The sequence below is a fragment of the Rhyacophila brunnea genome, unplaced genomic scaffold (assembly GCF_057557595.1).
Source record: "Rhyacophila brunnea isolate RB1 unplaced genomic scaffold, BYU_Rbru_1.0 scaffold_17, whole genome shotgun sequence".
In the NCBI taxonomy this organism is placed as follows: domain Eukaryota; kingdom Metazoa; phylum Arthropoda; class Insecta; order Trichoptera; family Rhyacophilidae; genus Rhyacophila; species Rhyacophila brunnea.
In genome coordinates, this window is record NW_028232827.1 from 13,090,264 (window position 1) to 13,113,163 (window position 22,900).

Sequence of the window (22,900 nt, forward strand, 5' to 3'; positions counted from 1 at the left end):
CCCGGCTTCGCACAGGGTCGCTTCGTGGTTATATTTATCTTAGATATTTAAAAAATAATGAGGTAATTATTTTTTTATATTAAAATATCTGTGTAATACAATATGGCAATATGAAAATAATTCTAATAGGAGTAAAAGTCAAACAAAAGACCACTAAATTAAAATCGAATCCAAAATATGCAAACGTTATTAATGTTATAATTATGTCGTAAAAAAATCAGAATTGCATGGAACAAACAAACAATAAACGTTGTATTTTATATAATACCCTTATAACGCAGGTGTGCGTACAACAACTGACAACAGTTTCATCGCAATCGGATGAATGTTATAGGAACGCATACGAATAGAAGAAGAAGATGATTTTCTAATTCAGAAATCTTCGTGGGCATGCGCATGACAACTCACCAAAGTTTCATTGCGAATAGAAGAAGATAAAATAGAAGAAGGAGATGGTTATTCTAATTCAGAAACCTTTGCGGGTTTTGGCACAATTACTGACGAAAGTTTTATTGCAATCGGATGAATGGAATAGAAACGCATACGAATAGAAGAATATAAAATAAAAGAAGAAGATGGTTGTACTAATTCAGAAACCTTTGCGGGTGTTACCACAATCACTGACGAAGGTTTCATCGCAATCGGATGATTAGTGTAGGAACCATACGAATAAAAGAAGATATAATGAAGAAAAAGAAGAAGATGGTTGTACTAATTCAGAAACCTTCGCATGTGTTGGCACAACCACTAACGAAAGTTTCATCGCAATCGGATGAATGGTATAGGGACCATACAAATAAAAAAAGACAGAATAATGAAGAAGAAGAAGAAGAAGAAGGAGATGGTTTTACTTATTCAGAAACCTTTGCGGGTGTTACCACAACAACTGACGAAGGTTTCATCGCAACCATTCATCCGATTGCGACGAAACTTTCGACAGTGATTGTACACACACCCGCAAAGGTTTTTAAATTACAAAAAACCATCTTCTTCTACTTCTTCTTCATTATATCTTCTTTTATTCGTATGGTTCCTGTACTATTCGTCCGATTGCAATTAAACCTTTGTCAGTTGTTGTGGTAATACCCGCAAAGGTTTTTGAATTAGTACAACCATCTTCTTCTGCTTCTTCACTATATCTTATTTTATTCGTATGGTTCCTATACCATTCATCCGATTGCGATGAAACCTTTGTCAGTTGTTGTGGTAATACCCGAAAAGGTTTTTGAATTAGTACAACCATCTTCTTCTTCTTCTTCATTCTATCTTCTTTTATTCGTATCGTCCCTATAATATTCATCCGATTGCGATGAAACTTTCGTCAGTGGTTGTGCCAACACCCGCAAAGGTTTCTGAATTATTACAAACATCTTCTTCTTCTTCTTTTTTATTATATCTTATTTTATTCGTATGGTCCGTATACCATTCATCCGATTGCGATGAAACTTTCGTCAGTGGTTGTGCCAACACCCGCGAAGGTTTCTGAATTATTACAACTATCTTCTTCTTCATTATATATTTGTATGTTTCTTATACCATTCATCCAATTGCGATGAAACCTTCGTCAGTTGTTGTGGTAATACCGTAATGTGCCCAGGGTGGGCGTCCGAGACCGAGAGATATGTTCTTGGGAAGGACGTCGGAGACTGAGGGAGCGTGAATCGGTCGGCCTTCACTGTACATAGTCTCCTTCCACTTCGCGCCGGAATTGTTCAAACGGTTGTTTCGCAAAGTTTTTCGATGCGCGCATGCGTCCTCGAACCGCCGTCGAGTTTGGAGTTGCCAGTGTAGTAAAAAAACATGAATTTCAAAGTGTGGCCATGTTCAAACATGACATGCCATATTGTATTACACAGATATTTTAATATTAAAAATATAATTACCTCTTATTATTTTTTAAATATCTAAGATAAATATAATCACGAAGCAACCCTGTGCGAAGCCGGGTACTTCAGCTAGTATGTTGTAAAATATTACGTAATTAAGCTTGATAATCCGTTCATCTCTGAATCATTTTTTTGTGAAATGATTGATAATAGAGAATGTATTTAATTGCTTCATTGTTTTACTCAGGGTTTTATACCGCTATTTTTGGTTCGGTTTTTGTTCCGGTTAAAGTAAAAAAATAACAGTAATCCGGTTTTCGGTTTTCGGTTCAGTGATTAATTTTTATTTGTATTAAAAAAATATTTTCTACCATAATTTAGAGCATTTTATGGTACTAACTGAACAACAACTGAAGTATGGAGTAAGATTATATTAACGCAGTGTTTGAACGTATACTGAACCGAAAAACGGTTTTTTTCCGATTCGGTTCCGGTTTTCATTCCGACAAAAATAACGGTTTTCCGGTTTTCGGTTCAGTTCCATTTCAAAGCCCTGCATTTACTAAACTCAGATATACATGTATGATTTTTAAATAATTGAAATAGTACCTACCTAAATTTCCCGTAATGATCGCATACAATCATCACTTCAGTTAATATCATTATTTTGGTTTTATTGATTTTTCAGAGTGCACTTCTCTCAACATTGCCATCTTTAGCCGCTTTGGCAGTTGGACTTACGGCCAGTCAAATTGCTGACACTCTTGTAAACAAGAAAATAATGTCAGTTAATGCAGTAAGAAAGCTCGCAACTACAATTAGTACGTATGTTTCTTCTTCTTATTGTGCCATCCCCTAGCGGAGGTCGGCCACCATCAAGGCGATCTTATCTTTGTTGTCTGCTACTCGGAACAGTTCCGTGGAGATGCACTCGTACTAATCACGGAGGTTCTTAAGCAACGAAATGCGGCGCCATCTTCTGCTACGCTTTCCATTGATCTTTCCTTGAATGACAAGTTGGGGAATGCTGTATTTTTGTCCTCTCATAATGTGGCCGAGGTATTGTAGTTTCCTGCTTTTGATACTACGTAGAACTTCTTGGTCATTCCCCATTCGATTGAGAGCTTCAACATTTGTCACCTGGTCAGTCCAAGGAATTTTGAAGATGCGTCTATACAGCCACATCTCGAAAGCTTCAAGTATCCGTGACATCTCTTGGTTTAGCGTCCATACTTCCATACCATAGAAAAGAATTGAGAGCACATAACAACGTACCATACGCAGTCTCAGACCTAGGTTAAGATCTCGATTGCTAAGAAGGCGTCTCATTTTGAGAAAGGCACTCCTTGCGATCTCAATTCTAGTTTTTATTTCCTGAGACTGGTCACATTTCTCATTGACCCATGTACCTAAATATTTATAATGGGTCACACGTTCGATTGGTTCGCTGTTAATGATAAAATTTGTGTTGGTGTCTGGTGTCGCTGTTTTTGATACTAGTAATAGTTTTGTTTTCATGAGGTTCATTTTTAAACCATAAGAATTACTGACCTCATTAACTTTTTCTACCAGTTGATGTAAACTCTTTAAACTATCAGCAATCAGCACAGTATCATCGGCATATCGTATATTGTTAATATGTTTGCCATTAACCATAATACCCACCGATTCACCTTGTAAGGCTTCCTTGAAAATAGCTTCCGAGTACATGTTAAATAGCAAAGACGACAATATACACCCCTTTCTTACACCGCGACGAATTTTTACCTCTCCATTGATTTCGTTTTCAATCTTAATATTCGCTGTTTGATTCCAATATAAGTTAGCTATCAGTTGAATGTCTCTTGCATCGATGCCTTTCTCCTGTAAGAGTTCGCGAAGTTTAGGATGCCTAACAGTATCGAATGCTTTCTCGTAATCGATGAAACACATATAAACATCAACATTAACATCTAGGCATCTTTGCACTAGAACATTCAAGCTGAAAAGTGCTTTGCGAGTGCTCAAACTACTTCTGAAGCCAAATTGTGTGTCATCCATGTCTTCTTCGCATTTTCGAAAAATCCTATTATAGATGATTTTTAATAAAACTTTTAACATGTGGCTCATCAAACTTATTGTTCTAAACTCACTGCACTCCTTTGTATTCGCCTTTTTTGGTAGAGTAATGAATGTCGATTTCAACCAATCATCGGGAATTATGCCAGTTTCATAAATTTTATTAAACAAATCAACGAGAATTTCTAATAGATCTTCTTCTAATAATTTTATCATTTCGTTGTAAATATTATCAGGGCCGACAGCTTTACCATTTTTAGAATTTTGTATTGCGTTTATTATTTCTGCCCTATTTATGCATGGGGCTTGTTCACATTCATTAAAAGTATAGCCAATAGGTCCCCTATCATCATCAAACAGATTTTCAATATATGTCTTCCAACGAGTCAGCTTCTTTTCTATATCTAATATAATACGCCCATCTTCGTCTTTCAAGATAGTTGATGAGGTTCCTTTCGTAATTCCCAATGTTTCCTTTATCTTATTGTGCATATTAAAGAAATCGTATTTTTGTTGGAGATTTTCAATTTCTTTGCATTGGTCGGACATCCATTCTTCTTTAACTGTACGAATTTGACTTTTTATGGTATTATGAATTCTCCAATAATGAGTTTCATTTTTATTCTCTGAATTCTGAATCTCATCTGTCATCCATTTTTGCTTCTTAGTTGTTTTTTTATATTCTAAATGATTATTAGATATGGAGGAGAACACATTTTTTATCCTGTCCCATTTGTCTGTTATGTCAGAGGATGTAATGACTGAAGTTTTTATTTGTTCTATTTCTGTGTTCAGTGCACTTTTTACTTGTTTGACTTCAGGATCCTTCAGTTGATTAATGTCAACACGTTGGGTTGTACGTGGTTCCCTCAGTAATCTTTTCTATCTAATTTTTACTGTAGCTACAACAGGATTGTGGTCAGATGAGATGTCAGTACCTGGATAAGTTTAAGTAGATGTTACGCTATTTCTGTAACGATTGCGAATTAATATATAGTCTATTTGATTTCTTACAATGTTATTGCCATCATCTTGTGGGGATTTCTATGTAGACAATCGCCTTACTGGAAGTTTGAATAATGTGTTACAAACAACCATACTCTGTTCCTGGAAAAATTGTAGTAATCTTTCTCCTCGATCATTTCTTTGTCCTAGACCAAATTCTCCTACTAACTCTCCATTTTTAACTTTACCAATCTTTGCGTTGAAATCTCCTATAATCAAGGTAACTTCATTATATTTCGTCGATTTTAGAATTTCATTTATCTGTTGATAGAATTCTTCCATAACATCGTCATCTTTGTCAGCAGTTGGAGCGTACACCTGTATTATATTAACATTACCCATCCATGATTTGAGTTGTAATAGCATTACTCTGTCAGAGTAGGGAACAAAACTATTGACCGATCTGTTAATTTTATCGGTCACTATGATACCCACTCCATTTCGATGGTGGTTATCATCATTTCCCGAGTAATACAAGGTGCCGTTGTCAGTTTTAAATTTGCCGTTTCCCTTCCACTTCACTTCGCTGATACCAAGGATGTCTAATTTTAACCGATTCATTTCCATTATAACGTTTTGCAATTTTCCACTTTTAAACATAGATCGCACATTCCAGGTCGCAATATTCATAGCCGGCCCGGGGATTCTTAGCACCCTTTGACCATTTAAGGCCTGCCGGGGACTGAAGGCCATGCAATTTGATTTTCCATCCATGATGATTACTAGGGATATAGTTAATGTGGTAGTTTCCCGTTGCTTTCCACATCGCAGTGTCAAAACCATTAAAGCCGTTGCGACCATGCCTTCAGTTATCTAAATGTAAGCTGTACCGAAGTCCATCCTCTCCACCTTACATCAGTACTGGTAATTGCTGCTGTCCAATACCAGGGATATTTATTGACTTCCCAGTCTAGATCCGATGTGTTCTGCGATACCAGAGTCTCCTCTAAGAGGATGTGGTGCTGGCACCACGCACATACGGTTTCGGTAAGGGAGAGGCTAATGATCTGTTTTAGATCTATATTACGCATCCACTTGCCTTGTAGGACAGCGAGGACCAGTGTCTGGTTTACTCAGAATAAAGGTACTACCTCTGCAGTCCAACTTAACCCCTACGTATGTTTGTTTATAATAATAATTGAAAGTGTTTGGTTCCGGAAAATTGCTGATTCATAAAAGGACATTTTTCGCACGTGGATTACCTTCAGTTTTCAGACTAAAACTAACTTAGCCGGGGTAGAATGCATTTCAAACACGTTATAATATTTTACTCGCCAAGTCATCGAAATTCATCCATTAATCACTACCTTAAGCTGAAACAACCATTATGATGCGTTTATTCAAATTTTAAAAAAAAACACGTAAGTACCTTTATATTATTATAACGCACAGTTAAAGTGTCCTATTTAAAAATAAATTATTAAAATATTTCAGAAAGTTATTTAATGATCCAGATCTAATATTTCAGGTCAGAAAAATCTAAAGCCAGGATTTATTAAATTTTCCCTGTTTATATTATGTTCAGTTCCGAAAACCGCTAGATAACACTGCCAAAAATGATTCCTAAAATCAATATTTGATTGAAATTTCCAAAAAGTATCTTATTCTATACTTACGTCATATTGTGAAGTTAACATATATTACAGTTCCAATATCCGCCATATTATTCAACCTTGCACTAAAAAAATAAAACTTTATAAAAAAAAAATTGGGTCAAAATACAAAAATACTGTTGTCATCATACTGGCAAATTTTTATTACTTAATTACTATATTACATACAAGAAATTCCGGATCTCGAGAACCTTTTCTTGGGATTTCTTTATTATCAAATATTAATTAAAAAAACGATTTTCTATATGAAAATGCACAGGAAACACAAAACGATCAAAGACTGATCGGTGCATTTAACACAATAAGGCAAACGTCGACTCAAAATGAGCACAATTTTTGCAATATCAGGGAATTTTGTGTCTCAAAAACGTACGCGATTGTCAGATGCAGTGATTGACAGTCTGTGTTTTTTGAAATTCTATTTTAATAAGTAATGTTTTGAATTATTTTTGTTTGTCTACATCTATTTTGTTTGACTTCTTACATGGATAATTTTTTTTTCGAATTTGTCTGTTTTTACACTGATTTTAGGATTTTTAGAGGTTTTTTCTAAATTTCCTGATATCTCGAGAATTCTCGAGAATTCTTTTCTAGAAATCCCGAATTTCGAGAATTCAAAATTACATCATTTCTGGAAATCCCGAATCTTGAGATTCAGAGTTTCTCGGGAAATAACCAACTCTACATACAACAAGACAATACATAATAAAGCCAGATATTATGGTTCCAGAATCCACCTATTATTTTTTTTAAATTCAGTTATTGCTTAAAATATATGGAATTTAAGTAAATTTTGGTTTTAGTTTAACGCATTCGCTGCTGAGTAGATAATGATTTTTTAATTAGCACCTTTAAAATGCACGTTAATTACATCGATCGGCCGGCTGGTCATTACGCGCATGTGCGTCTTCAGCGTCCAAAGTATTAATAATATGTAATATATTATTTTATAGGATATAGTCTTTAAATAACGGCAAAATCGTTTTCTCAAAAATTGCAAAATGTAATATGGCAGATTTCGGAACTGAGCGCCCTAATTATTGTTTGCAGCCTATTGACTGTTTTTTTATTGTTCCCGATATAGTAAATTGATTGTATTATTTTGCTGTATTTAAGAATGTGGCATCCCGCTCAACTCAATTATGACTAAATCCATCACAGGCCTCCGCGCATCACAAGTCTAAATTAAGATCCTTATTTAATCAAATCAAATAAACGGAAGTCAAATTTAATGTGCACATACGCATTTCACTGACGACTCACATACAATCAATCCCACAGGAATATTGATGTATTTTTGTTTTTCAGGTTGTTGGCTTCCTTCATTACTACTAATAGCCTTGGCCCTGGTTCCCACTGGAAGTCTCACGCTGGCAATAACTATCATTATATTAATATCTGCTTTTGACTCTTTGGCATGTACAGGATTTCTGGTTTGTATTCATGTTATGATGACTCATTTATTGGATGTATGCTACGAGCGCGTTTACACGCTCAATAATTCCGTACGCGCAAGGCCGGCCATAGACAATGAGTGTGTATACATGCTGTACCTAATGCCGGGTCTACATTGGCAACAAGTTGCTGGCAACCTCGTTAGATTTTACGACAATTATGATAATTATCGATATCGATTATGATATTAATCAGGTTGCGAGCAACTTGTTGCCAGAGTGGACACGGCATTACGCTCATTATACTAGCCCCGGTCGATTGTTTTAAATAATTTAATACATTATACACAGAGCCATCCATCTCTTGGACTCACTGTGAAATATTTAACCGAAATACAAGTCTATGATTATACAAAATAAAATAATAATATTATGTTGGTAAGGTTTTATTTCTTCATAGAAATTCGCGGCCCGCTTAATACCGACATTCTAATACCTGCCGGCATTTAATGAGTTATTAAATCCGCAAAAGTTTTTTTTTTGTATAACTATTTCACCCAGTTGAAACTAGAATACGTAGATGAAAAATATTGTTAACCAAATAATATTGTAGGTACAGCAATATTTTTTTTTTAAATTTTATATGTACTGAATATCCACAAGTTAATAGAATGTACGATTCTTATTTTTCATTAAAATTATCTTAAATTATGTATAGATTTTATATACTTGTAATTTTATTCTTTATATACTTATTATATACCCTGTTGAGAAAGGATACAAGACAATTGAATACGTGTATTAAATAAGGCTCTAAGTACCAAAAAGTAGTATTGCCTGTAGTTACAAAATACCGAGTCATTGCAGTAAAATTTCATGAAGCTTACCTTTTGAAAAATATAGTTTTACAGTGTGAAGCAATCACGGCAGCTTCTATAATTTTAGGTATTAAGAACTCGCAAGTGTCAACGCACCATTGTCAGCTATTTTATATTGAATGCCGTTGACCACTGCAGTGCTGCTTACACCATTATAAATAAAACACGCCAACGGACTTACAACGTCGCCAGGTTTAGTTATTTTGCTGTATTTTTTCGACTTGCTTGAGGCACTTAGACTATAGTTGAAGTTATTGGTATGTAGAACATTTTTCTATAAAAATGCCAGTTTTTATGTTTTTGGTACTTAGCGCCTTAATTAATACACGTATTCAATTGATGTTGAATTGGGGATAAGGTTTAGGGTTGATTTTTGGACACACAACAAATAAAAATGACAACAACAGAGATACTATATTAATACATAATAATAATATATATACTCATTTAGTGCTAACACCGTGACTGACGAGTTTGGAGTAATTGGCCATTATATATAATTAACGTGTTATTTAAATGTGGTAATTAAAAGGTCAGCAGTGATTGTGATAATGATTTTATTGTAATAATCGTCTTAAAATTTGTAGGAATCACGTTCAAAATAACAAGTAATAATGTATAACATCCAAATAAAATTATTGTAATAATCATAAACCTAATGAAATACTCCAGTGTGATTTTAAAGTGTTCCCCTTTTATATTAAAGAAGAATTCGGAGCAGAAATTATTACAAAATGCCATCGACCGATTCCGTTCCATCAATTTACTGATCATATGTCAATGTGGTTAAAAGATACTTGTTTTCTTCTTTTTTTACTGTCTCTACAATCTGATTTTTTTGTCATGGATATAAACCAGTTGCCTCAATACAACAAAACAACATGTGAATTCACCAGATCTGGGATTCGAACCCGAAACCTACGACTTTTTAAGCGGACGAAATAGCCAAAATGCTAATTTGCGAATCACCAAAAAGGTGGCAGAGCAAGGTGGAGGTACGCTGCAGGTAGCTGGTGTGACAATACGGGACAACAACAGGACGAAAATTATTCAAATTGCAATCCTATACTTCCATACAATAACGAAGGTTTTTTTTTCCAGATGAATCATATTGATCTATCTCCAAATTTTGCTGGAACTCTGATGAGCTTGGGAAACTTTTGTGCTTCAATTACTTCGTATTTAGCTCCGTTAGCTGCAGGAGCTATACTTAGTGATCCGGTAATATTTTATTACATAATTTATGCACGTACTAAATGTGGCTACGGCCACGACCAGAGTCGTTTCGGCCACAGATATTCATTATTGCACTTGAAATACTGCAGGCCGCAGACCTCTTTCATTGATTTATATAAATATGCAGACTTTCTTAAACTTTTTAGGCAATCGCCTCCTTCAATTATAACGACATGATTTCCTTCATAAAAATTCTAAATTATTAATAAATAAGTAATCAACCTAAAAAATAGCATGCGAAGGGTAGGTAATAATATAATTATTGTTATTAAAGCTGTAAAATTAAAATGATTTAAAAGCAATTCCATTGTATATAAATTCAATGCTAATATATTAAAATTCTGAACAAAAATTTACATATACAATACTTAATTAGTGTGAGTGTAGAGAGATAGTTAATTAGATGAATGAATGATCAAACCATTTCAATATATTATATATTTCTATATATTGGGTGGGCCAACTTGGACTGACTCTTTTTAAAAATTTGTAACTTTTGCGTTTTAGATTTTTTTTTAATTTACGGAATATAGAGAAATTTATAAAATTTTATTATAGCTATGTACCCAATGCAAGAAGGGGTCAAAATTATTGAAATTTAATATGTTCTCCGACGATCTATTGTTACAACGCAAAGAAAATACAGTGAGCATTTTAATACTGCAACAGCTCTCAGTGCAAACAAGATTAGAAACTTTATCACCCATTTATAAATAATTCATAATCCGAGAGAGTTGCATTAGCGTCAATGACACCCTCTTAGATCACTGTTTGGTGTGGAATTATGGTCGATAGAGTCATCGGTCCATATTGTTTCAAAGATGTCGATGCACATGACAAACCATCTCTGGGGCGGTCCATGATATGGAATTATTTTACATCCGGCAGTTCTGAATAACTCTGTCATATGGCTTGAGCGAGATGAAGAGCACACTGCGAGGGTGACAATAAAGATTCTTCAAGAACTTTTTGGTGACAGAATTATTTCCAATAATTCAGTTTTCTCTTGGCCTCCACGTTTCTCAAATTTGACGGCAACTGATTTTTTGTGGGATTACTTAAAAGGAAGGGTTTACATGAACAAACTACAAATCATTCAGGAGCTAAAGCAAACTATTCGTGCAGAAATTACAAATTTGGAGACAAAAACGTTGCGTGCCGTAAAGAGCCATTACTTGTCAAGAAGAAAATGGACGTCATTAACATGATGTTGTTTAACACATAGATCATTTTTTTAACAAATTACACACTGTCGAATAAAAAATTCTAATAAAAGATTAAAATTACAAAAGTTATATGTATTTTATATCAGTCAGTTCAAGTCGGCCCGGCCCAAATGTTCGTTTGATTTCCTTTTCTTACTTGGAAAACTGACCACCTACTTATACAAAAAACAAAGTCGCCAATTTTAATTTTGAATTTTTATGAAACATCAAAATAATGTTTGGACTTTTTGATTGGATTTTAATTTTGATATTCTATTGTTTGACTTCCTCAGAATTATTTTCATTTTTACATTTTGTATACTTAGATACGGAAATTTTAATATTGAATACCTAATTTAATTATGCTTGTTTTGTAACAAAGCCGCAATGGCATTGAGCTACTTTACAACCTGCATGTTGGCGAATTTAAAAGCGGGCGAGTCAGCTAGTGCGATTGTGATGATGACACACAAAACTTTTTACTCGCTCAGAAGCCAACAAGCTAGCGAGTTGAAACCGTCATTTTTGGTACTATTTTGACAGGACGTGTTGAGTAGTTTGTTTTTTTTACCGGGAGGTCGCTACTATCTATCCACTGCGCAGACGCAGTAGACCCACACGCCAGCGTGTAGCGTGTAAAGTTGACCGGCTTTCAACTTTTCTCGGTAGACTTTTTACAATCTGCTTGTTAGCTTGTTCGATTATAACACTGGGCGAGTTTACAAGCAGATTGTAAATTCGCCAACAAGCAGCTTGTAAAGTAGCTCAATATCATTGAGCCTTAAGATAAATGTAAGCATATCGATCAATTAAGCCGGGTATATGTATATCGATTAATTGTGAAGCCGGGTACTTCAGCTAGTAACACATACAATGTTAATTATAGGAAGTGTTTAGTTCTAATCAAATCCTATTGAACTGATGATAATTCTAAATTTAAAATTTTGGAAGCAAAACAAATGACATCTTTAATAATGTGAGGAAAAGGGTTAATCGAAAATAAATTATTTTTAGGAAGATCTTACACAATGGCGGACCGTGTTTTACCTAGCAAGTGGAATTTATTTTGTCGGCAATCTTGTCTTTCTAATATTTGGAACCACAGAAAGACAGATTTGGGATAACCCAGACAATTCTTTGGATATAGGTAATCTATAATATAAAAAACAATATTTGTTTGTTTGTTTGTGTTTTATGCGCTGCCATACCGTTCATCCGATTGCGATAAAACTTTGTCAACTTATTGCTTAAACTTGCGCGAAGAGTATAGGCTATATCTTGTATATAAAAATGAATGTCTGTCCCGTATGCGTTTCTATACCATTCAACCGATTGCGATTAAATTTTGGTAAGTGGTTGTATGTACACCCGTGAAGGTTTCTGAATTAGAAAAATTATCATCTTCTTCTTCTTCTACATTCTATTATCTTTTATTCGTATGGTTCCTATACAATTCATCCGATTGCAACGAAACTTTCGACAGTTATTGTACGCACACCCGCAAAGGTTTCTAAATTAGAAAAACCATCTTCTTCTTCTTCTTTATTACATCTTTTTTTATTCGTATGGATCCTATACCATTCATCCGATTGCGATAAAACCTTCGTCAGTTGTTGTCGTAACACCCGCAAAGGTTTCTGAATTAGTACAACTATCTTCTTCGTCTTCTTCTATTTTATATTCTTCTATTCGTATGCGTCCCTATACCATTCATCCGATTGCAATGAAACTTTTGTCAGTCGTTGTGCACACACCTGCAAAGGTTTCTGAATTAGTACAACCATCTTTTTCGTCTTCTATTCGTATGGGTTCCTATACCATTCATCCGATTCCAATGAAACTTTGGTAAGTTGTCGTGCGCATGCCCACAAAGATTTCTGAAATAGAAAATCATCTTCTTCTTCTATTCGTATGCGTTCCTATACCATTCATCCGATTGCGATGAAACTTTTGTCAGTTATTGTGCGCACACCTGCGAAGGTTTCTAAATTAGTATTATATAAAATACAAAGTTTATTGTTTGTTTGTTCCATCCAATTTTGTTTTTTTAACTACATAATATTAATAACATTAATAACGTTTGCATATTTTGGATTTGATTTTTATTTAGTGTTCTTTCGTTTGATTTTTACTCCTATTAGAATTATTATCATATTGCCATATTGTATTACACAGATATTTTGATATTATAAAAATAATTACTTACCTCTTAATTTTTTTTAAATATCTAAGATAAATATAACCACGAAGCGACCCTGTGCGAAGCCGGGTACTTCAGCTAGTATTATATAAAAATTGCAATTATATTGTTCTCTTCTCAATATTCCCTGCAACCCTTGTAGTTGATCTTCAGGTCTTTACCAATTTATATGCAAATTTAGTTGACAAACATAATTTAAAAAAATCTAAATTGTATGTCATAATATAATATTTAATGGGTAATGTACATGTAATAAGAACATAATACTATTATGTTTTCTAGAGTATATCGTGGTGTCGGGTGACAGGGTCCTTAATGAATAGAGGACACTTTAATGGTGATTGAATTTTAGTAGACATGTCGTGTATGGCAACATTAGTTTCACGCGTTGAATTTCTCCTCACTAGGATAATCAAAGATCCCCCTTTTTTCATATTGAAACTTTTAGAGTCTTCGGTTCAGGTGCGAACTAGTCAAATGAAATAATTCACTTATATCTGAACCTAGATGTTTTAAAATTCTAATGGATTTAATTTTGTTCTATTCCATTTGAGCTGTTTTTTCTTCTCGGGGTTTGCCCTTTGGCATCTTTCAATCTACCAATGATAAATACTCTCCGGGTCGCAAAAAAAACGATTCAAATAGTATAAAACTTAAATATTAATATTCTAAATCTTTTTCTCAATTACGAATCATGTATGATTATGTATAATTAATTGACTTCGGGCACCTTTGAATCACGTGTTTCAAGTCAGTCATATATAAATGTCGAATTTTCTTCGGATGAGACTTTAGATGTTAAGATTTTTCCATAAAGATAAAAGATTATTTTGCACAGTTATTACCCATTCATGACGTATTGTATAAAATGGTTAAATGTACATAAATGTCTGTTACATAATTTTAGTAGGTTATTATTTTTTTGTGTTTCAGAAAACCTGTCAGTGGTATCAGGGGGTCAGTTATAATGGAAAAATCGAGCCAAGGACATCGTAGTTATTAAAATATAATAACTAATTTAATATTATTATAGTACCTATGTGATATTATTATAAATAAAAATTATGATAAGATACTTAGTTTTTCAAATGAATGGGATGTATATACAGGTAGTATTGCATTATATTTCATCCAAGTAATTTCAAAACTTTGTTAAAGTCAGGAATTATTTATTGTTGACTAAAAAATAGTTGTAGCTCAATGTCCAAGGAATTTGTGATTTGATATGACTGATGCAGTCACTATCACCTAGTCATCAACCTTCGATGATAAACTACACCAAGAAAAGACAAGGTTAGTTTACATTTAATGAAGATCTTAACCGTAAATGCATTATTATCTACTTATAGTACAAACTTTAGTTTCGGTTTTGAGCCAGACAGAAATCGATTTTGTCATACATTTTTTATATCCAAAGGTGAAGGATGAATCAATATTTCAATTTTGCCGATAGATGTCATTGTAAGTTGTTGTTGGCAAAATGCTTTATTAAAGTGATAGCTTTGCCATTTTATATTTGGATAAAATCAGCATAACGCATAATTAATAGTATATTGGGTTTAATTCATGATATAATAAGTTCATGGTAGTTTCATATATTATTATGTACTTATGTATTTTGACATTTAATGAATCACATCGGATTAGCTTTGTATCAGAATTTTAGAAGAGCTTTTAAAAACCGAAAATCACTTCCACTTAAGTCGTAATAAAATCATAATTTCGTACAAGAAGCCTTGGTTACAAAACTATAATAGTGGTATTAATTGCCTTATTCTATTTTTATTTGCGATTTTTGAAATTTGAGTATATTGAGTGACTTGTATCAAGATATAATATACGAATGAGTAGTATTTCGTGTGCCAAAAACTTTAGGTTAAACGTTAAAGCAAAAAATATTAAATAATATGGCAATGCCTAAAACCAGTTACACAAATTTTAGATAACTAATGGCAATTCGAATTTAGTCATTTTTACCTCACAGCAAGAGTAATGTTAGAAATTAAGTCATAGAGAAAATAAGAAGAATTTGTAAAACAAACAAACAAAAAAAATAATATGTCAATAAACTATTTTTATTTATTCAACGAATAATTCATAAGATTTTAAAATATAACATATCTTTTACATAATTTTAAAACACTTTTGAGAACTAATATAATATAACTCCAACAAAAAATCTTTATGAAAAAATAAGACACCCAGCAGGATTGAGTCATATTTATTCATTATGTATGTTCAATGAAAGAATGTTTCATTCTTAAATCTTCTGAATTATTTGTTGAATAATAAAAAGTGATTGCGGATTCAAGTCCTCACCCACTTAACTTGGTATTTGAAAGGTACGGCACGCACTTATTTTTATACCCGTGCTACTATTATATACGCACGCTCCATTGAAGTACTGGGTTACGGATATGAGGAATGGGAGCCATGAAATCTTCCGGAGCTAGCATCATAATTTCTTGTCTACACTATCGTCTCAGGTAGACGAATCACAAAAGTAACTATATAATATATCCCTTATATTATGAATCCGAGATAGACGTAGCTGCTGACTTGCTCGAGTTGGGTGCCAGAAATACAGATAATCGCAGGGTCCGAGAAACAGTTCCTCACCACTTTTGTCTTTGAGATATTTATCTTTAGACCGACCATTTGACTGATATCCGCGAGTTTTTGCATTCTACCTTGGAGGTCTTTCGGGTCTTGTGAGAGTATAACAATATCATATGCAAAGCGCAGGTGACTGAGGTGCTCTCTATTAATTGGAACACCTTTTTCCTCCCAATCAAATTTCCTAAATAAGTCCTCAAGAGTAGCGGTGAATAGTTTAGGTGAAATGGTATCACCTTGACGGACACCTTTGTTAATGGGGAATTTACACGACCGTTTGTGGAGTTTCACGCATGCTGTGGCAACACTGTATATACTGTTCAATATGTTTATCTAGCGTCTGGAAATTCCTTGGTTGCTAAGGGCGTCTATAATTGAGAATTTTTTGATGGAATCAAACGCCTTTTCATAGTCTATAAAACCAAGATATAATGGCAGTTTGTATTCCTGGTAGCGCTCTATGATTTCCCTGGCGACCTGTATATTATGATCCATAGTACTGTAGCCTCTTCTGAATCTGGCTTGCTCTTTTGGTTGGTTCTCGTCTAGAACTGTTTCGAGACGGTTTGAGAGTATTTTTGTGAAAACCTTATACAGAATTGGCAGTAGACTAATTGGTCGATAGTTTTTCAGATCTCCAGTGTCTCCTTTCTTATGAGTACATTTAAAGAGGGTTTATTGTGTGCCCAACCATCGATAATTGCTCTTAGCGAAACATGGCTCGACGACACCATATCGGCCAATGAGCTGTTCGGAAGTGAATATTCTGTGCATAGAACAGACCGTCGAAATGGTAGACGAGGTGGGGGCGTTTTGCTGGCAATTAGAAATGGGGTAGCATTATCCACACAAACTTTATATCCAACCAGATCAAATTTGAGTGAATATGATTTTGATTTTAATTTGTGTAAAGTTAATTTTAACTTTTGTTCACTGTACTTGGCCGCTGTATACTTCCCTCCCGGCAGCTCAGCGACTACATACAGTGACTTTTTTCACATAATAGAAAATTTGGTATTGCCAAACAAAAAACTTATTATTTTGGGAGATTTTAATTTGTATTCCGCTGGTATAATTGAATCTGATTATACCAGCTTTAGTAATTTATTTAATTTAAAACAATTTTCTTCTGTGAAAAATAGTCTCGGTCGGACGCTTGATTTGGTGCTATCTAACGTTGGTTGCACGGTGGTCAGCGAGTGTGACGAGCCTCTCGTTCCTGAAGATGTCTATCATCCCTCTACTTGCACAATTGTATCTTTTAAGCATGTATCGCACAGAAATGATTCGTCGATTCCTCCACTGAATAGGCATAATCCGCAATGGAATTTTTCAAATGGAAATTTTTTAGCGTTGTATAATTCTTTGAGTACTACAGATTGGACCTATTTATTTGAACAAATTAATGCAAACACGGCATTAGATATTTTCTATAATAAATTTTATAACAGTCTGGACTCCTGTTTCCCTCGCCGGCTCATTCATCTACAGAAGTACTCATATCTTAAGTGGTTTACGCCAGAAATTATTTATAATCTGAGGTCAAAGGCATATTATCACGCACTGTGGAAAAAACATAGACGCACTGCAGATTATAGTAAATTTTCCTGTCTCAGAAACTCATTGAAGTGTGACATCTCTTCGGCTCACAAGTCATATCTAACGTCGATTGGTCGAAATATTGTCTCAGATCCTAATTGTTTTTGGAAATATATTCATTCGCTTAGTTCCAGTAGTACTACAAAAGACAATACCATGATGACGTTGAATAATGATCCTATAGAGAACCATGGTATATTTGATGCATTTGCTAAGCATTTTGAATCACTTTATAGCTCAATAGAACCGCTACTTGACTCCGATTCTGCTGGTCCTTCGTCTGCAACGTAAGATATTCAAATATCAGCTTTTGACGAGAAAAATATGGAATATGGGTTTTCAAATTTGTCTCCCAAAAGTTCATTTGGTCCAGATGGCTTGCCACCTTATGTTGTTAAGGGCTGTTACGAACATATATCCTTTCCGCTTAAACATATATTTAATTTAATGATAGCATCCAGCACTTTTCCTGATGCATGGAAAATAACCCGCCTAAGGCCGCTTCATAAAAAGGGATCTAGATCAGAGATCTCTAACTATAGGCCAATAGCAGTTCTTTCGGCTCCATGTAAATTATTTGAATCGATATTACATATACACATTAACCGTCAAATAGACTCTCGCCTCTCCGATTCGCAGCATGGTTTTCGACTTAGGCGGTCCACAGTAACAAATCTTAAAGTGTATAATAATTTTATTTCAAATTCTATGGATAAGTCAATTCAAGTTGATTCTGTGTACACAGATATTTCCAAGGCATTTGATCGTGTTGATCACGATATTTTATTACAAAAGCTTTGTACGTTTGGCGCGTCATATAGTATAATATGTTTTTTTGCTTCTTATTTGAAAAATCGTCGTCAATTTGTTGATTACCATGGGAATGAATCGCGGATCTTTAGAACAAACTCTGGTGTTCCTCAAGGTTCAAATCTTGGCCCAATTTTGTTTTTAATATTTTTTGATGATATTGTCAAAGTTATAACCAATTCTTCTTGTTTGCTATTTGCAGATGATCTTAAAATTTTTCGAACTATTGAAACCCCATTATGCTGTGCGATGATGCAGTCTGACCTAGATGCTATCTCGCAATGGTCTATATTGAATAAACTTGAATTCGCTACCTCCAAATGTAATATTATTTCATTCAGTCGTTCAAGGCACACCTTATTGTTCCCATACACATTGTCTGGTATAATATTGAATAGGGTAACGGAGATAAAAGATTTGGGTGTATTGTATGATGCAAAGTTCACTTTCAATCAGCATATTCTTGACATCAGTACTAGATCTAGCAAAATGCTTGGTTTTGTAATGAGGGTTTCAAAATCATTCGAAAACGTCCGAGTGCTACGTACATTATACGTATCATTTGTGTTGAGTATTCTTGAATATGCCAGCATTATTTGGAGTCCTAATAGGTCCATCCACACAATTAAGTTGGATCGAGTCCACAATAGATTTCTTAGATTTCTCTACTTAAGAACATACGGGTTCTTTCCTTATGATAATGACAATAAAATGAATTTCCCGACTCGTTTTCTTCTGGGTATGCTATCACTGCAATCCTTGTCTACCCGAAGAGTGATTGTTCTTTTAAAGCATTTCTTTTTACTTCTTCGTGGGTTCATTTACAATCCGTATATACTGGCAAATATTAATTTTCATGTTCCCACCAATATCACTCGTAGCTCCACGGTCTTCAAGATACCTCGTCGCAGGACAGATGTTATGTTTCATGATGCTGTGTATCGTGCAATTAGCTTATTTGATGGCACCATAAAGGTTGATTTGTTTTTTATTAACTATATAATGTTTGTGGACGTATTAAATAGGCTAAATTTATAATTGTATAAATTATCATATTTCATTAATATTTACACATGCTGTCTTTTTATTGTTATTTGTAATTAAGGTATTTTTATTTATTTGTATTTATTATGTATTATGGCGCATTGGCCAATAGCTGTAATGCCGTAATACTCTTTTTATAAATAAATAAATAAATAAATAATAATGGAGGCATTTTTCCATGACTCTGGGATATTCTCTTCGTGCAGACAAGACGTGAACAGACGTGCGAGCACTTCGGTCACCGTCCTCCCGGCCCGTTTGAGAACATCGATAGACATTCTAAAGAGTTTTTTGGGTTTCCATTTTAGGGGTATTTGAAAAGCACACTCAACCATTTTAGCGGGTTTTGAAAAGAACTCTAATTTTTGATTATACGTATTGACTGTTTTTGGCGTTTTTTCAAGCTCAATTTTTGGCCATAATATAGGTAATGAAAATATCCATTTAAATACATATCTAACACAAAAATTTTCAAAAACCGTTTTAGGGGCTTTTGAAACTAGGCGTTTCATTTCAGTATTCTATATTTATTCAGTATTTCTATCAAGCACACATTTTTTTGATTGTTTAAGCTAGTCAAGTCAAGTTTATATTATTCAACAGAAAATTTAAAAACGTTGTATTTAAAAAGTTCTTTTTATCTTGTAATTATTTAGTTGTGACTTACTTATAATTGTTAGTTACAAAAAATCGATATTATTGTTTACTTAAAAACAGTATTCAGTGTTGTCTGTTTATTTATTGGAACTGGTAGTTTTTATTTTCAAGACAATCTAGCATTTTTTTTTTCTGGAAACAAGCTTACTTTCTTTTCATATCTGGTATGTTTTTGTAAATGTCAGTTGGCAATGACTTTGATTCTAAATTCATATATTAGTGCCTACTATAAACTGACTAAAACTACACACGTTCGTGATGAACGATGAATAATTGTTGTACACAAAGAGTGTCGAGATGGAACTTTTAATGAAAAAATACTACTGCAAGCAGGGGCTTACTTATAATAATTATTCAATTTATATTATGCCGTTTGTAGAGCTCAATTTTGGGGAGTCGAAATTAAAAAAATAATGTCACTTTACCGTTATGCATGTAATATTTATGACGAAGACGTTATTTTGATTTAATGTAATTTGGCATTTTATGCATGGTCCTCCAATCTGTTAGTAGGCTGATGTTCAAAAATATGTTGTTCCTATATTTTTTACAGAGTGCTCTTTTAACTACGTTGCCAGTGTGCGCCGGTTGGGTGTTTGCGATGGTATTTTCTCAGATTGCAGATACAATTTTAAACAAGAAGTTACTTACCCCCACTACTATGAGAAAGATTGCCAACACCATTGGTAAATCTAACAACATTAATAACATTATATCAATTAATATATGATTGAATATTATTTAAAGCTTTTATACTACTTTATACAATGGCAATTATTAATTGTTCAGCGCTATTTAGTAAGTAAGACGCCTGTTTTATTTCTTCTTCTTCCACGGCGTTACATCCCGGGGCGGGATTTGGCCTCCTCCACAACCGCTCTCCACTCACTCCGGTCTCTCGCCACACTTCTCCAGTTACCGGGTCTTCCTATATGAAGCCAGTCCACTTCTACGGCGTCAGCCCATCTCCTTCTTGGACGGCCTCTGGGTCTCTTCCGTTGGGGTAGCCACTTCGTCATGATCCTTGGCGCTCTAACTTCAGGCATTCTCTCCACATGTCCAGCCCATCGTAGTCTTTGGGACTTACAGTATCTTATGATTGTTTGCTTTTCAATCAGCTCTTCCAACTCGTGGTTCATTTTTATTCTGTAGTTCCCATTTTCCAACGTGGGTCCAATGATTTTGCCTGTTTTATTTACTTACACTCCACAAAAAAAGTCTTTCCAGTATCCAATGGTAGACTTTCTGAGGACAGGTAGTGGTACATGACTGGAAAATAAACATCAGCCATCTCAGGATAAACGGTCCTTCTCGAGTAGAGGTTTTCAAAACTTGTGGAGCTTTATTTAGTTTGTCGTTCATGAGCAACACATGACCTCTTATGGTTCAAATACATTATTACCACATTATGTGCTATCACAGTAAGCTACGGTAAAAAGTGTGTAATGTCGCTTTTCTTGGTATTTAAAATTTTATCAGACTGATGCTCCCGTAGCACATCTACCGAGATCGTCAGAACAACAACGAGGTCACCTCACACGTACCACACTACATCGGTAATCGCATGACTTAATGAACGTTTTTTATTATTTTCTATATGCCTACACATTTTTGTTCTTTGTGTTTAGTGGTTTTATCTGCAGATTTTCTATTTAATTATTATTTATTATCTATGATCTGCAGGTTGGGTTCTGTTCGAAATATTATTTATGGATGCAATATCACAAGTAATTTTGACGTACACACAGGTGGAAACTGTTAAAATTAATTGAAATTAGCATGAATAATGAATAATAATTCAAAAAACTAATACATTCAAGTTTGCACTCCCCATCATTGAATTGAGAAAGAGATGGTGATCATTCAAAATATTCTGCGGAATGACAAAACCATAGATTAAATTTGTCGCCGTACTAGCATGTGACAGTACGTGACGTGATCATATAGTATTTGAACCTTTAGCCCGACGCAACGTCACTGTCACTATCCTGATTTTTCTCAGATCTTCAATCCGTCTGTAATTCTCTATATTATTTTCATATTTCTGAAACCAGTTAACTAGCTGAGATAGATGGTTTTGAAAGATTTTTTTTAGGACTACTTGCACTAATGTTTATTGTTTAATTTCAAGCAACGTGGGTGCATGCACTATTGTTAATAGTGCTCACGACAATTCCTGCTGGAAGCATCATTCTAACTATGGTATTAATTACATTGATCGCCGGTTTTGATACTATTTGCTGTTCTGGATTTATGGTGAGTAATAAAATGTAAAAAATTCTTATGTTTTAATGAGTTGCGTCTTTTTGGGCCGCTTAATATGCCTAATACGCCCAGAGCCCCTTCAAATATAAATCTGACCCTGCCTACAGAGTTATCAGCGGAGAATTAGGTACAAGCTGGTAGCTGTTATCTCTTTACCATTGTATAAGACATGATTATGCACAGCTTGATTTTTCCAAAACTTAAGTTGTATATAACAAGTAATTAGCGTGGATTTATACAAGGCCAATTAACGGAAACTTACCAGAGGCTATTTATACAAGAAATGATATCTTAGATAAATAATTATACTTCTCCCATGGTCAATTTTATAGCGCAATGTAATGAATTCAAAGACCTGCTAGCAGATGACAATAATTTCCAAAAAAAATATTATCCAACTTGGTTTATCTTTGAGGAAAAAAATATAATCTAACCAAACAAACGCACAATCAGAACCTAAAAAGCTTTCGCACTCTGGATAATAGAATTAACAA

The 22,900-nt window shown here is 34.2% G+C and overlaps 1 protein-coding gene across 6 annotated transcripts in view; it reads left to right on the forward strand.

The window, feature by feature from the left end:
• LOC147073703 (putative inorganic phosphate cotransporter) overlaps window positions 1-22,900 on the forward strand; it is a 62,420-nt gene that overhangs the window by 34,000 nt on the left and 5,520 nt on the right. For 2 of the 6 annotated variants that reach the window (XR_015070360.1, XR_015070362.1), the window contains 5 exons: window positions 2,515-2,647; window positions 7,811-7,935; window positions 9,876-9,995; window positions 12,230-12,362; window positions 14,349-14,451. The exons of 1 other annotated variant lie outside the window; for it this stretch is intronic. The gene's annotated coding sequence lies outside the window, so the exon portion shown is untranslated. Of the gene's footprint in view, window positions 1-2,514; window positions 2,648-7,810; window positions 7,936-9,875; window positions 9,996-12,229; window positions 12,363-14,348; window positions 14,452-22,900 lie in introns of those variants that run through there. 3 more of the 6 variants (XR_015070361.1, XR_015070364.1, XR_015070363.1) reach the window with 2 other exon arrangements.